Source organism: Lutra lutra, chromosome 9, assembly GCF_902655055.1.
Source record: "Lutra lutra chromosome 9, mLutLut1.2, whole genome shotgun sequence".
In the NCBI taxonomy this organism is placed as follows: domain Eukaryota; kingdom Metazoa; phylum Chordata; class Mammalia; order Carnivora; family Mustelidae; genus Lutra; species Lutra lutra.
In genome coordinates, this window is record NC_062286.1 from 67,249,795 (window position 1) to 67,266,687 (window position 16,893).

Here is a 16,893-nt window from a genome sequence, read left to right on the forward strand (position 1 = left end):
CCAAGCCTGTCTGAATCTCTGCGCCCGGCTGCTGACAATAAACAAGCCTCCCTCCCAGCAGCTGTTGACAGTCGCCTCCCACACAGCCCAGTGAGCCCTGCCCGAAGGAGGCATGACTCCCTCCCAGTTGCTCTAATATTAACACCATATTCTTAGCCGGAGCTCCAGCGCGTCACTCAGACGTTTTCCCCTGGTTTTAGAACAGAAGTCAGATAAGCACAGAAGCACAGAAAACTCATTTGGACATTTATTGAACCACCTCCAAGTCAACCTGTTCAGGTCCCAATTTTCGAATTTGCCCTGCTGCTTGTCCCCTGGCGCTGAACCGCGGAAGTGGAAAGGGCAAGCCGAGCTGTGGCACAGTGGCTGGTGGCGGGTGGGGCAGTCTGCTCCCCGGTGTGGGCCAGGGGATGGGGGACCAGCTGGCAGAAGAGATGGGGAGCCAAAGTAAGAGGGCAGGGAGGGTGGTCCTCTAGGAACCTTTGGTTAGCTGCTGTACTGCCCTCTGACCCTAGGAGCTGGGCAGTGCAGCTCTGCCCTTCTGCAGGGGCTGGGAGAGGGGCAGAGGAGCCACTCCCCTCCCCTTGTTCCTCATCACAGGCAGCACCCCTGCAGCCCACCCCCCAGAACCTGCTGGCTCCCACAGTCCCACCACTGTGTGCCCCGCCAGGAGCTGAGAACAGGGCAGATGGGACTCTGGCCAGCCAGTGGCCTGATCCGCACGCCCCTGCATAATTAGGGGGTGTTCAGAGGTCTGTCTCATTTTCTCAGCAGCACAGTGAGGCTTGGGAGGAAGAAGCAGCCACTGAAACCACAGGCCCTGGGTCCTAGTGGTGCTCCACCTGTCTGGGAGCCAGGCGGCCCTGGGAGATCCCAGGGGAACTACTGACTCCGTTCCGTTTTTCTGCTCCCTGTAATACTCAGAGTTTTTACTATTGCTCAGTGAGTTTCAAGTGGGGCGGGTCACTCTGCCCAGAGAGTGTGGCCTTACACTGTAACCAGGAAGGCCCAAGGTTGCATGAAGAATAAAGTGCCCTATGAATCCAGGGCACTATTATATTTGCTTCTGCCTTAGGGCTTTTATACCCCCATCCAGCAAGTCTGTGCACCTCAGCTGAGGAATGGAGCCAGCCGGGTCTCAGGCACCAGCTCTCTGTTCTTAAATAGACTCAAGGCTTTGCTCACAGCTTTTCAGATGGAGTCATTGAAAACTGCAGCTTCTCTGCCTTTAAGGAATTCCTCATGTCCACCATCAGCCTGGTACGGCTGGGTATGTTGCTACTACTATGCACAGAGACACAGATGGTAGCCTCCAGTGTGGAAACAGAAACTTTTTATTGGAAAACTGCAGAAAACTTGACTATGATTCACTAAGAATGTATTTTGATAAATAAGGAAACAATATGTCAAAAAGTAGGTCATGTCCCTCTTAGGGAGCACAAAAAACCCACCAGGATTCTCTGCAGGTATTTAATGGGGCCGCCTTTGCCTTCTTTCCCCTTTGTTTCTTTTCTGCACTGCTGCCTGTGACAGGGAAGGATGGGGCCCCAGGGAGCTCTCTGTATCCTTCTCTGTGACATCTCCTCTCGGCCTTCTCCCTGCACATATCAACCTCACTAGCACCTCAGCTTCTAATTTTAGCTTCTGTTTTGCATTTTGTGCAGCATAAGGAAATATAATGCAGAATTTAGGCAGGGAGAAGTCAGGCTGTTTTCTTCCCCATAAATTGGCAGTGATCCATATTTGAGGGCTGAAGGCTGATAGCTGTCAGAAAAACAGGGAATAACAAAATGGTTGTGCCTTCATCCGCATTAAAGAGCAGTGTCTTTAGCTAGAACCTATCCTTTTACCTCTGCATGGATGGCTGGTCGCATGACTTCAGAAACCATGACACTAACTCCTGGTTTTGTAGAAGTTCGAAATGACACAGATAATCGATCATGTTGGAAGTGTGAGTATGTGTGTTTGTGTATGTGGGTGTGTGGGTGCATTTGGGGGGCAAGGAGGATTATTTCATGTAAGACACTTTGTTAGAGAGGTGCCTGAGGGGCTCAGTTGGTTAGGCTTCCAACTCTTGATTTCGGCTCAGGTCATGATCTCTGGATTTTGAGATCCAGCCCAGAACTGGGCTCCACGCTCAGTGGGGAGTCTGCTTGAGATTATGTCCCTCTGTTTGCCCCCACCTCATGCTTTCTATCTCTCTCTGTCTCTCTCACATAAATAAATGAATCTTTACAAAAAGTACTTAGAATCAGTGATGTGTCAAGACGAGAAGCTAGATAGATCTGCATTCACAAACAGGCAGAGGACCATATCTTATACCCTGTGTTATGTGGATTGTCTCCTTGTGTGTCTTTTAAAGGATGGGGCAGAACTTTGGGAGCAGACAAGATCAGTACTATTCCAGCTTTGGTAGTATCATCATCATCTGAGAGCTCGTGAGGGATTCAGGATCTTGGGGCCCAGACTCTGCTCCTACTGAATCCCAATCATTGGAGGGTGAGGTCCAGAATCTTTGTTTTGCCATGTTCTCTAATGACTGTTATACATGCAAAAGTTTAAACATCACTTAGCTTGATGATATCTCAAGGACTTTTCTGTTCAATTAAAAGTTACTTAGTTCCTATGGTTTTTAAAATGCCTTTTCAAATGGGGTTGCTGCAAATTTCATCAGTGAAACAAAACCAAACCTGACCTTTGTCATTGTGAAATACAGCACACAGAAAAGTACAGAGATGAATTATATGAAGGGAACCCTAGAAAATGAAATGAATGATAATAAAAGTATGCCTGTCTTATTTCCACCCAGGTCAAGAAGTAGAACCTTGCCAGAACCCTAAAAGCCCATTTTCCAAAGGAATTCCAACCCCCTTTTCTGCCCAAAGGGAACCACTCTCGTGGCTTTTATGGTCATCACTACCTTTCTTTCTTTTATATTTTTACAATCTAAAAATACATCCCTAAATAGCAGAAGGTAGTCTTGCCTGTTTTTGACCTTTATCTAAATGGAATCACAGAGGACACGTTCCTTGGTGTCTGGTTTCTTTTGCTCAATCTTTTGTCTGCAAGATTTCATTAAGCTTTCAATACAAAAATTCTTGTCCTTTGTATAGCTGCAGTGTCCTCTCATTGTTTTTGGATCCATAGTGACACCCAGAGAAGCACAGAAAGTAATTTTCCTTTAGAATTACAGCAAATTAAAATTCATTTGGTTAATAAGAATTTCATGGCGCTCTTGAGCTAACCATTAATTCCCCAGGATGTTGCTGAATGGGGACTGGGAATTATTGCTGCCAAACTCTAACTGTGTTCTCTATGGCAGGGATGAGGCCAAGGAGATGGTTGGGAGGTAGCATCTCATGAAAAGAAATGCACAGACTCGGAGCTCCCAGGGACCTCAAAAGCCAATATTCAACCAGCGTGTGCTATTGGATCAGGTAGGGGATGACCCGGGGCTATTTCAAGGCAACACATATTTGCCTGAATGGTAGTTTCACTCAGGTTTTCTGATCTAGCACACAGACAGCAACTGTGCATCAGGCACATGACAGAAAGTGTAGAAGAGACACAGCATCTAAGGCACAGTTACTGTCAGTCTTTCCTCCTCCTCTGCCCCTGACTCTTGTTCCCCACTGAGGTTAAGAGCATAGCCTTCTGAGTCAGACCAAACTGGGTTCTGGTCCTGGCTCTGCTACTTACCAACTATGTGACTTGAAGCTCATTTTTTATCTTAAAAGTGGAGATTATAATAATAGTATATACCTCAGGGTGCTATCTTTTTTTTTTTTTCTTTTTCTATCTTGGTGATTAATTAAGAAATGGTTGAAAAATGCTTAACATAGCATATGGCTAATAATAATTGCAGCTAACAGTGAATTCTTTCTTTCTTTCTTCCTTTCTTTCTTTCTTTCTTTCTTTCTTTCTTTCTTTCTTTCTTTCTTTCTTTCTAGATCTTATTTATTTATTAGAGCAAGAGTGCACAAGCAGGGGAAGCAGGCTCCCTGCAGAGCAGGACGCGATGTGGGGTTCTGTCCCAGAACCCTGGGATCGTGACCTGAGTTGGAGGCAGATACTTAATGACTGAGCCACCCAGGCACCCCCAGTGATTGCTTTCAATGCGCAGGTTCTGTAACCCTATGTGATTGGTTCTGTTGTTAGCCTCACTTTCAGATGAGGAAACTTCGGCACAGAGAGGTTAAGAAACCTGCCTTGGAACCCCATGGCTAGTGTGGGATAAGAGCAGTCTACCACCAGATCTTTGCTTTAAACCACTCTATATGGCTCGGTAACTGTTCCATATTTTTTAAAATCATCATTTTATGTCTAGGCTTTGGTACTGTTGGTGCGTTTCTCTCATAATTTGTGTCTCACCTCTCGCGTGCCTTCCAGCACAGCCAGGGTCCTCCCAGCTGCCCATCCCAGATCAGTCTGGGACAACACATGAGACTGGCTTTGGAATTTGAGGATTGTTCTCTCTGCTTGTTATACGATGCTCTTTTTCATTTGTCCTTCACAACAGAAGCTGGTAACAACAACGTCCTGCTCCGTGCATACCAGAGGGTCTTAGCTGTCACTTTCTGAAACACCAGCTTGCTCATGGGCGTCGTGCCTTGCTGAATCAGGATTCTGTAGCGGGGAGCGGTCAGAATGGTTCAAGGCTTGGAAAATGGTTTAGAAAGGATGGCTTGAAGGAAATGGCAGTTATTTGGCCGTGACATATTAGGGACTCTAACTTTGAGCAGTTTCCTCTGCCCACATGTGTAAAAAAAGGCAGCAGCACATAGAAAGGGAAGAGCTTGACAGAATGTTTTCCTTCTGTTGATGACAAAGACTCAGTACCCTGGAAGAAGATACTGAGGGGCTCTTGGGAACAGACTGTGTTTTCTGGGCAGTAACCTTGGCAGCTTTAGATGGGGGTGAACACCTCTCTTCTTTTCCCACAGTTTTGTGATAAGGACATTGTATTCTCACATTTCTAAAGGCCTTCTACAGGATGGTAAGTAGAATCACAGCCCCTCAAAATGTCCATGTCCCAACCTGTGGAATCTGTTGATTAAGGGGAGCCCACCAGGGTTATTCTAAGAGAAGAGGGAGGTAGGAGAGTCCATTTCAGAGAGATGCCGTGGGAAAGACTCCGCTGGCCACAGCTGGCTTTGAAGATGAAGGAAGAGGGCCATGTGTCGAGGAATGTGGGCACCTCCAGAAGTTGGAAAAAACAAGTCAATAGATTGTCCTCTAGAGCTTCCAGAAAGAAATGCAGGCCTGCTGATACCTTGAGATCCATGTCAGACTTCTGACCTACAGAGTGATAGGATAATAGATTTATGTTGTGTTAAGCCACTTAGGTTTGTGATAATTTGTTACAGAAGCTGTAGAAAATTAATACAGACAGTTTAACCCATATGGCAAGAATATAATTTGGTGGATTGAGTGGGGGGAGGGATTTTTAATCTTCTCTCCCAGCCTAGCTTCTGTATCTCGAGTTCATGAGACTCAAAAGCCCAGGTGTATGTGTTGGTGTGGCATGAACAGTAGTAACAGGGGATAAGTACCTCAGTTTTTGAAGCTGTCTTCTAAGCTACTTGTCAGGTAATGCACCCTCTGATGTCCCCTGGGATCGAGAGGGGAGGGTGCACGGGGACTCTTAGTCCTCCCACTGTCACCACCCCAGAGCCTCTGCAGCCAGAGAAGCTTCAGAGGAGAAGGAGGTAGGGCTACTTTTCAAAGGCAGCATGAATGGGTATGCTGACTTCCTATGCTTCTCTGGAAGTCTCTTTAATCAGTCATGACCTGGACTTTGGAGCTTCCTTGCCCCCTTCCAGCTCCAGCCACTGCTTAGAGAAGTGAGTTTTTCCGCTTGTGCTGACTCATGTCTCAGACTGCAACGTGGAGCCGCAGACTGATTCACAGAAGGAGGGGGGAGAACAAACCAGCATCATCACAAAATGTACCACGTCCCAGATGAAGAAGTGACATCACAAAATGTTCTAACTGTGCCTGTCTTATATAGATTAATGTAAAGACACGGAATTCCAAACTGCAGACTGGAAGAAAGTCTATCTATATTTTCCTATAAACTGTATATATAGCCTTTTAAAAGAAAAAGAAAACTTTGAACAAGAACAAAGAAAATTAAATCACCTTTTAAATATAGTTTCCCTGAGCTGGTTTGTGAGGCCATTTCAAGGGCCTGGAGGCTGAGTGTAGACCTGTTTCTTTTACAGGCTGGGTTAGCTGGCCCAGGATCAGAAGTACTTGATTTTCTGGTTTTGGCCAGAAAGGAATGGCCAAGAACATTCCCAGGGGTAGAAAAGTTCCTGCATTTGTCATCAGACTTAGGCAGGAGGCTCCTTTGCCATCTGATCACAGGCTGGCCAGTCACGGTCCCCAACACCCTTGGACTGGAGGCCCCCCTCCTGACACTCCCGTTCCTACAAGGGTAGTAAGTGCTCCTCCAGCTCTCGTGGGGAGTGGCTCGGGGCAGTCTGGGTAAGGAAACCAGGCTGAAGAGCCAGTTTACCTATGCTGGGGTTCCTGGGTCCTACAGGTTGGGCTGAGAAGTCTCCTGCTGAACAGAAACCCATAATACTGTCCAGGTGCAGTAAAGGCCCCTGTGGCACCTTGTCCCCACAGAGCAGCTGCCACCGCCACTGTGTCTCCTCTCCCCACTGTAGGCAGACTGATGGAAGCTTCCCCAGGGAGACCTGAGTAGTCAGGGATGCTAATGAGCAGGAAGGTCACCATAACCTCACCTTAGGTTCGAGTCTGTTGTCAGTGAGTATTTAGGGGGCTTGAGTTCAATTCCACAGTGTCCCCAGATTTTAGAAACCATGGTGGTGGAGTTCTGAGGGGTCCTCTTCTGTGAGTAAGCGATGCTTTCCTGACAGGGAAGAGAATGTACTTTCCCCCATTCTAGGCTTGGTCCAAGCTGTTTCCCCTCCTTCTAGAAGAAGCAGGGAGCTCTTTTGCTGGTGAGCCCTTTTATTTCTCTAATGACAGCGCAGGACTGAGCCTGTCTCTCCCTGTCAGATCACTGTCTTCCTCCTCCCCAGGCCAGCCCTGGGGTTTCACCCAGGTCCTAGAATCATGGTGCGGCCAGGCCTACTGTCCATGGACCATCCACTGAGCTCCTGGGCGCGTGCCCCCATTACTCTGACTGCAGGTTTTCACTCTACAGCTTGTTCTCCAGAAACCAATCTCCCCATCTTGATAGGTGCCAGACTCTTCCCACTTTCCCTTTTCGGCTTTGAGCTATTTTATTGCTCCACAAACTGCCGTTGAGTGTTGGCAGAAGAAATCAAACAAAGAAGCCAGAGTCATGAGCAGCTCTAATGACTTCTCTGGCAGAGGAGAATTTTGATTCATGGTGAAATGAGAGGTGGGGATTATCGGTTATAATTATCCTTGCTCCTTCAACCCATATTTACTCTGTTATAGGAATGCAGGCCTAGCCCTGCAACTCCAGGGTTTCTCCACCCGGAGATCTGTTTCCACAGAACAGCGCAAGCTGCAAGGCTGGGCCCAGAGCCAGAGGCCATGTGGATGCAGTGAACAGCAGGGTCAGGTTCCGGAAGAGCCTCTGTGGGCTGGTGAGACACTGCCGAGGCAGCCTGGCTCCACGTTACCCCCCTGGGGACGTGCTACTCTAGAAAAAGCTCAGAGGTCAACTGGGGGGCTTCTGTCTCTTCCCCTGCACGCTTAGGTTTAGAACCACACTGGTTTGGCTAGTGCAGCTTTTCTAAAGCCAGTGGTGTTGAAGTGGGTGGGGGTCTGGACTCCTAGCCCTGCAGCTCTGGGCTCAAGTCCTGCTTAATCACCGGGTGACGTGAGGCTTGTGAGTCTGAGTTTCTTCATCTGCACTACCTTCCGGGAGTGCTGTGGGGTTGGTAAACGACGCAACCTGTGTCAAGCATTTAGTCAATAATAAACGTTCGGTCAGTACTGCTTTTATTAATAGTATTCGTCATCATCGCCGACATCATCGTCACAGCCCAACAGGAGGCTGGTAAGGGGGGCCTGGGATAGTGCTAAGCAAGCTCACCCGGAGAGCCTTCAAGCTCTTTACAAGGCCCGGTACCCTGTGCCTTGACTTCAGTAGCACTAAATTAGAAGGTCCAGCTCCAGTGTTCACTTTCTTTTGATTGTCATCACTGGAGCAGGGTCCCCAGAGGCCTGTTGCAATCCGCTGCCTCTGGTGGTTAAAGCAGTTTTTAGAGCTGAGCCTGTCTGCAAAGCCAGACTTCACGCTGAGTCATACTGCAGGGTCGAGGCCAGTCACCAGGACAAAAGGCAGGCAGCCATCGTTCGGATGAATGGCCATGGTGTACAGAATATTTTTCAAGGGGATTTTAGTGCATGTTTCTGTTTAATGTGTCTAGAAGAAAGAAGGGTGGAATGGGGGTTAACATTTCTTAAACACCACCCACCTGGCCCTAGGTTGGGCTTTAATTTTTTTGAGCCCCACCCACGTTGTCCAATGGGGACTCCCACCTCTTAGACAGCCCCAGACACCCCCCCTCCCCCATATGTCCTTGAGAGGAATCTCTGACACCCAGCAGAGGGTGGGAGGTGGCTGTGAAGGGAAAGCTACTAGATGGGGGGGAGGGGAACAGTCTTCCCCCCGTCCCCTCCCTGCAGACACTCTCAAAGTGAAATGATGGGAACAAGAGTGGAAAGCATTCATTTCTGCCTGAGATTGAGTGAGGTGTCACAAGAGGAAGTGACCCGCGATCAGGACTATGCCACGAGAACTGTCTTCCATAGTTGCCATGGATATATATATTACTTCCACTGTCTATTTGAGTCTAGGGTATGAGGATGTTGCTAAAAAATGCTTCATCATTATCTCTGTACTTAGTTTCTGTTGTACAATCCAGAAAGAGTAGGGTTAAAGTGAAGTAGCTTCTTACATGCAAATATTTCAATATTCTCTCAAATTATTGGAAAATAAAAAGCAACTTTGCAACTAGCAAATTTCCCAATGTTTGCAGGCAGGCAAGTGAAAAGAAAGGTAATGCACTTAAAAAAAAAATCTGTATTTTTCCTGATTTGAGTTTGGCTCTCGATTTTATTGTGGACACAATTTGGTATTTATTTAAAGAATGAGGCGAATAAAGATCTAAATGGATGTATATGTCTCTTAAAATGGATTGACATTGGTCTGCATTATTGGTAATCAGGAAATACTGTTTGGGAACATTTGTTTTCTTCATCAGCAAGAATTTTTTCGAGCCTTTATTGGTTCTGATATGTCACAAGGTATGCATGGTGTTCTGCTTCTTTTGACATTATTGTAACCTTGGGTAAAAATCTATCTTAAGAAAATGGGAGGCTGGAAGGGATTCTAAGGAATCATCTGGCCTAGCCTGCTTCAGTTATAGCTGCAATCATTCATTCTTTCTTTCCTTTTTAAATATTTTATTTTTTAAAGATTTTTAAAAAAATTTATTTGACAGACAGAGACCACAAGTAGGCAGAGAGGCAGGCAGAGAGAGGTGGAGGGAAGCAGGCTCCTTGCCAAGCAGAGAGCCCAATACAGGGCTCGATCCCAGGACCCTGAGATCATGACCTGAGCCAAAGGCAGAGAGGCTTAACCCACTGAGCCACCCAGGTGCCCCAAATATTTTATTTTTTAAAGTAATCTCTACCTCCAAAGTGAGGCTTGAACTCACGGCCCCGAGATCAAGAGTCATAGGCTCAGTGGACTGAGCCAGCCAGACACTCCTACAATGGTACTTTCTATTAGTAAGAGAGAACCTCTGAAACTGAGATTCCAGATTTTATTTTTTTTTAATTTTTATTTTTTAAAGATTTTATTTATTTATTTGACAGAGAGATCACAAGTAGACAGAGAGGCAGGCAGAGAGAGAGAGAGAGAGAGAGAGGGAAGCAGGCTCCCTGCTGAGCAGAGAGCCCGATGCGGGCCTCGATCCCAGGACCCTGAGATTATGACCTGAGCCGAAGGCAGCGGCTTAACCCACTGAGCCACCCAGGCGCCCCAGATTTTATTTTTTAAAATAATTTGTTCCACTATTTAGCATTCCTTCTTTACCCATAGTTTTCTCTTACTGCTTATGAGTGTAAGCTGAATGTCTCACTCCTCAGCAAAGAGGCAAATGGTCACCCCTGCCCCAGGAATAAATAATACCCTTCCCCAGGTCTAGGGTTTTATTAGGGTGTTCCTTCAGTCTCCTCTTCCCTTGACTTATTCTCTTTTTCCAATATCTAGAAGATACTGACTCTGCCGGAAGACCTTGTGCCTGGCCGGGCGCCTGGGCCATACCTGCTCTGAGTCACTTGCCATGCCCTCTCTTCCCCTGACAGACCCCTGGCATGAGGACTGCACAGTAACACCCCCTTGATCTAGCGAAATTCCCACCCTGCTCAGGCTCTTCCTTTTCTAGAGGGTGTTTCTTCAGCATAGTTGGTGAATATCTGTCATAAAACATGTCAGAGGGCAGAAATTCCAGGGACAGACATTCTTATTGAAGCCGAGTTAGGTGTTTTCTCTTCAGGGCCCACCTGGGTCCATGAGGCCACAGGTGTCAGATCTTCTACAGCACAGGAGATCTGTGAGGAAGGTGCAGTACTGGAAGCCATCAGGGCAGTAGAAGCTGTGTGTGTGTCACCCTGAGCAAGTTACTATCAGCGATGACAGTACCCAAAGTTGTATTTGTCACCAAAGGGCCCAGGCTCTTTGGGGATGTTCTCTTAGATCGGCATCCGCTTGCTGGCCTTGGCATTATGGCTTGTGATTTTGGACATTTACTGCCTTTTAGAAGGAAGTCAGCACTCTTTTGTAGATAGCTGGGTTGTTTTTTCTTTTCTTTCTTTCCTTTTTTAAAAAATTTCAAGATTCTAGGAGTTTGTAGTTTATCAATCTTTTTAAGAACTATGGCTGAAACATTTCCTAAGTGGGTGAATTTAAAAAGAAAAGTTCATTCTGTAGATTTTATGCAACTTTATTTCTCATAATTTAGAAATGGTACTTGGAGCAGAGCCTATTGTCACTAGAAAATACCATGGGCTTGAAAAACCTTCTGGTCTTGACCTTGTCTTTGCCATTTTCTTGGAAACATGTTTAGCACGGAGCTCCTGGAGCTATTCTCTGAGGAATCTAACAGTTTCTGCAGACCCTGTATTCTTAGTATTTTCTACAATCTTCACCATGGAAGTTGGTCCGCTATTTATTTCTTTTTAGGGTCAGAGTAATAAAAGAGGAGAGATAGGTAAGGATAGAGACAAGGCCCAAGGGTCGACTTTTATTATCATCGCTTCCCCAATCCCTCCGCAAGAGCTGCTCTCCTTGACGCATCTACTCAAAGTACAGTCAAAACAAAAGAGTAACAACAACAACAACCCCGCCTACCCATGGCTACCAAGGGACTTTCTGTTTCTAATACATTTCGGTTCTCAATATATAATTCATGTACACACACATACACACACACACACACACACACACACACACACACCAGTAGAATTCTAAGCTCATCCTCCCCCCTGCTTCCTCTCTACCATGGCAGGAAATAGGCATTCAAGTTACTAAGTGCTCACCAGCTTAGACTTGGAGAATATAGGCCAATATTTTTAAGTGCTTACTCACACTTCCCTAAAACTGTATATATATATATATATATATATATATATATATATATATGCATACAAACATGTGTAACTTAATTTAACATGGTAAGGAAAGTGTGATTTATAGTTAAAACCAAGGCTGTAAAATAGTGGAGCTTGTCCAGAATTGGATGCACCCCATTGTAGCCTTTGCTGACTCACTCTGAAAGTATCTCGCAATCTCTGGTTTTGTGATTGTAATTGGTAGGGGGAGGAATCTTGCCTTGGGATCTGTGTTTGTCCAGGGAGTGGCATGGACATTCCTGATGCTCATGAGTCTAAGGTCTCTGCATGCCCAGAGTACGCTTTATCTACCCAGAGCCTGACTGACATCTCTCTCCACTTCAGTATCTGTTCAGTCTGGAGTACATGACCTCGTTCTATAAATACCAGCCGTGTTTAAATAAAAGCTGCCTTGGAGCGGTGGCTACTGCAAATCCCCCAGATGCACAGGGCAGGCAGTCCCTTCATCGCTGGGAGGTTTGATCTGCCCTCCCTCTGGGAGAGGGAGCAGAGGCATGGGGGTAGGGTCTAGAGCTGCCCCCACTCACTCTTTCTTTCCACAAATGTATGAGGCCCTGGATGAAGACTTTGGGCAATACAAAGATGAATAAAACTCAGTGCCAGCTTTCAAGGAGCTTACAGTGTGGTACAATAGAGGAGACTGCACAGATAATTATGTTTTGAGAAAGAAAGAAGAACCATGGGGCACAAAGGGCAGGAGGAACAGTTAGGAATTGAGAGGCGCATGAGCTCTCTTCCAAGTGGGACACACTGAGAGCATTGCGGAGGACGTGCCCATCATCATAAAACGTTACTGCAACATTATTAACCATTCCCTGTGCTGCACTTTACATTCCCATGACTAATTTATTTTATAACTGTACCTCTTAATGCCCTATATTCCACCCATCCCACCACCCCCTGGCAAACACTAGTTTGTTCTCTGTATTTATGAGTTTGTTTTTGTTTTGTTTTCTAGGTTCCATATGTAAGTGTAATCATATGGTATTTATATTTCTCTGACTTATTTCACTTAGTGTAATACCCTCTAGCTCCATCCATGTTGTCACAATTGACAAAAATCTCATTCATTTTCATGGCCAGGTATATTTGTACCACATTGTCTTTATCCATTTTCTCTTGATGGAGACTTAGGTAGCTTCTGTGTCTTGGCTATTGTAAATCATGCTGCAATAAACATAGGGGTGCATATATTCTTTCAAGTTGGTGTTTCCATTTTCTTCTGGTAAATGCCCAGAAGTAGAACTGATGGATTATATGGTATTTCTATTCTTAATTTTTTGAGGAAGCTCCATACTGTTTTCCATAGTGGCTGTACCAATTTATATTCTCAACAACAGTGTATAAGGGTTCCATTTTCTCCACATACTCACCTCCATTTGTTATTTCCTGTCCTCTTTAACACTAGCCATTCTCATTGGTCTGAGGTAATATCCTACTGTGGTTTTGATTTGCATTTCCCTAATGATTATTGATGTTGAGCATCTTTTCAATGTATCTTTGGCTGCCTGTATGTCTCCTTTGGAAAATGTCTATTCAGGTCCTCTACCCCCTCAATTTTTTGTTGTTCATTGCCATTTGCACGGAATATCTTTTTTCTGTATATGTCTTTAGGTCTTTTTTTTTTTTTTTTAAGTAGGTTCCATGCCCAGTGTGGAGCCCTGTGCAGGGCTTGAACTGATGACCCTGAAATCAGGATCTGAGCTGAGATCAAGAGTTGAATGCTTAACCAACTGAACCATCTAGGTGGCCTTGTCTGTAGGTCTTTAATGAGTTTCTTATAGGCAGCAGATAGATGGGTCTTGTTTTTTTATCCTTTCAGTCACCCTGTGTCTTTGGATTGGAACATTAGTCCATTTATATATATATAATTATCTATAGGTATGTACTGATTGCCATTTTGTTATTTTCTGGTTGTGGTTCTTCTGTGTTCCTTTCTTCTCTTGTTCCCTTCCCTGGTGATTTGATGACTTTCTTTAGTGCTATGCTTGGATTCATTTCTCTTTACTCTTTCTACATATATTATAGGTTTTTGCTTTATGGTTACCATGAGGTTCACATATAATATCCTATTATACAGTAGTCTATTTTAAGCCAATGGTCATGTGAGTTCAAAGGCATTCTGAAAGCACTACATTTTTATACCCCCATCACCACATTTTATGTATATGATATCATATTTTACATCATTTTATTTTGTGTATCCTTAACTAATTATTGTAGATACAGTGATTTTACTACTTTTGTTTGTTTTTTAACCTTCATATTAACTTTATAAGTGATTGATCTATAGCCCTCACTATATGTTTGCTCTTACCAGGGGATTTTTTTCTTTTATAATTTTCTTACTTCCAGTTATGACCTTTTCTTTTTCTGCTTAAAGAAGTCACTTTAGCATTTTTGATAAGGCTGGTTCTTTAACTTTTATTTGTCTGGGAAACTCTTTATCTCTTCAATTCTGAATGAGAAACTTGCTGGATTTTCTTGGTTGTGGGTTTTTCGCTTTCAGGACTTTGAATATATCATGCTACTCTCTTCTGGCCTGCAAAATTCCTGCTGAAAATCAGCTGATAATTTTATGGGTATTTTTTGGTATGTAATCAGTTAAATTTTTCTTGCTGCTTTTAAGATTCTCTCTTTAGCTGTGACTTTTGATATTTTAATTATGTGTCTTGGTTGTGGACCTCTTTGGGTTCACCTTGTGTGGGCCCCTGTGCTTTCAGGACCTAGATATCTGTTTCCTTCCTCAGGTTAGGGAAGTTTTCAGCTATTATTTCTTCAGATAAGTTTTCTGCCTCCTTCTGTCTCTCTCTTCCCCTTCTGGGACTCCTACAATGTGAATGGTAGTACACTTGATGTTGTGCGAGGGATCCCTTAATTTACCCTCATTTTTAAAAATTCTTTTCTTTTTGTGCTGTTTAGCTTGAATGATTTCTACTATTGTCTTTCAGATCACTGACATGTCTTCTGCATCCTCTAATTTCAATTATTGTATTCTTCAGCTCTGATTGGTTCTTTTTAATATTTCTATCTCTTCGTTGAATATCTCACTGAATTCATCTACTCTTCTCTCAAGTTCAGTGAACATCTTTATGACCATTACTTTGAACTCTCTATTGGGTAGATTGCTTATCTTGGTTTCATTTAGCTGTTTTTTTTCCTCTGGAGGTTTGGTCTTATTTTTTCATTTGGAATAGATTCTTCTGTTTCTTTATGTTTGTGTTTATTTCTATGAATCAGATGGATCAGTTAGGTTTCCTGGTCTTGAAGGTAGTGGCCTTACATAGGAACCTGGTGGGGCCCAGAAGCCCAATTCCGCACCCTCTCCAGTCACCAGAATGACGCACTCAGGGAAGTGTCTCCTGTGTGGGTTGCATGAGTCCTCCTGTTGTGGTGGGCCCATGATTGCTACAGGCACACTGGTGGGTTGGGTTGGCCCTGGCCTGGATGGCTTAGAGGCCCAGTTGTGGCTGATGCAGGCATGATGGTGGGTGGGTTAGCCCCTGGTGTGGTCTGACTATGAGACCAGGTCATTACTGTTATTCTTCCTCCCTGTGACAGTATCACTTTTAAAGGGTGCTGGTCCTGGCTGAGGCTTCATGTAGGGTGTGGAAAGATGGGAGCCTCCTTGGAGGGACACCTGTGGGGTACGCATGTTGGGCAGGTTGGGTCCACAGGGGAATGCCAGGGCAGGGTAAGTGGTGCTGCAAGGTGGATGGAGAATGTTAGAATTGGTGCCCACCAGTGTCTGGCTAGCTAGGCTGAAGGAGGGTAAGAAAAATGGTGCCCATCTGTGCTTCCATTCCCCCTGAAGGTTCCTACACATCCCTGCCCCTCTGGTGAATGCTCTATAATTAGTCAATCTTCACATATGGGCCAGGGGCTTCTAAACCCCCACCTCTGTGCTGGATCTTGGAGCAAGTGAGATCCTCCACCCCTGGGATATCCCTCTGGGTTGTGGGTAGTCATAATAGGGGTATTGTGTCTCTGCCCCCCACCCCCATTCTTCTCAGTGTAGCTTTGTCTTTTTATCTTCAGCTATGGAAATGCTGTTCTCCAGGTTTCTTCTCAGAGCAAGTTGTTCTCTATCAGATTATACCCTTGGTGTGGACATAGGAGAAGGTAGCTTAGGACCTTCTTCCTCTGCCATCTTCTTGACAGTGTTTCTCTGAGTGGAGCCTTTCTGCCATCCTGACTCTTGTGAATCCACCACAGAAGCATGGTTCTAATGCAAAGATGACTCTATCTGGTGCCCCTACTGTCCCAACACCATCATCTGTGGGCTCATGGCCACATCCTTGTTGCGGCCAGAAAGGTCTACCTGATGTACAAAGACCATCTCTATCCCTGCTCTGACTTAACAGTGATATGGCTGCTGTCTACAAGGTGTTGGGGTATTTCCTTTGGGGCTGTAGTGAGTCAGATGCTGGCAGACCAGGGCCAAGTACACCAGCCATCTGCGGCTCAGCTTCCTGGTGGTGTGTGACCCTGACTTGAGCCTCATCAACTCCTCCCTCTACGTGCAGGTGGAAAACATGTGCAAGGGAAGCCCCACTAACCAAGTCCAGACTGTCTACTCCAGACGTTCCTCTTTTGGGTTGTACTGCATGATGTTCCTGGAGCTTTACATGCAAGCACAGCTCTGCTGGAAATGGGCACAACTTCTGCGGTCCATGGTGCAGTTCTTCCTGCTGGCCTTTGCACTCTATGTTGGCTACCCTCTCGGGTCTGACCACAAGCACCACTGGAGCAATGTCCTCATTGGCTTCCTGCAGGGGGCACTGGTGGCCAGCCTCCCCATTTCCTTTCAAGTCCTGGCCTCTGTAGGGCTGCCTAGAGGAGGAGCTGGAACCAAAGCCCAGGCTGTTATTGACGCTGACCCTGGGTGAGGCTGACTGCAACCACCATGGGTACCAGTCTGTCCCTCCTGAGACTGGACCTGTCTGTGTGTCCAGCCAGGGCTCAGGCTGTGCATCAGCGTGTTCATGGCCCTGGCAGGGCCCTCCCCTGGGGTGGCCATGAGGGTTCTGGACAAGCTCCAGGTGCTCCATGCTGGCTGCAGGAGGGGCTTGCACTAAACTCACCTCCTGTGCCCTGGACCAGTGGCCTGGGGCTGTACAGAGCCACTGCAGTGTCTGTAAGGGGCATCTTGTCCTCTTTGCTCCCTCAGAACTCCCTTTTGTTGGATTGGATGAGGGGGACCGAGAGATCTAAATAGATGCTGTTTTTGTAAAGTGTAACCTA

General features: G+C 45.6%; 1 pseudogene; it reads left to right on the forward strand.

The window, feature by feature from the left end:
- Positions 1-1,872: 1,872 nt before the first annotated feature.
- LOC125109824 (phospholipid phosphatase 2-like) lies at positions 1,873-16,671 on the forward strand (annotated as a pseudogene).
- Positions 16,672-16,893: the final 222 nt, after the last annotated feature.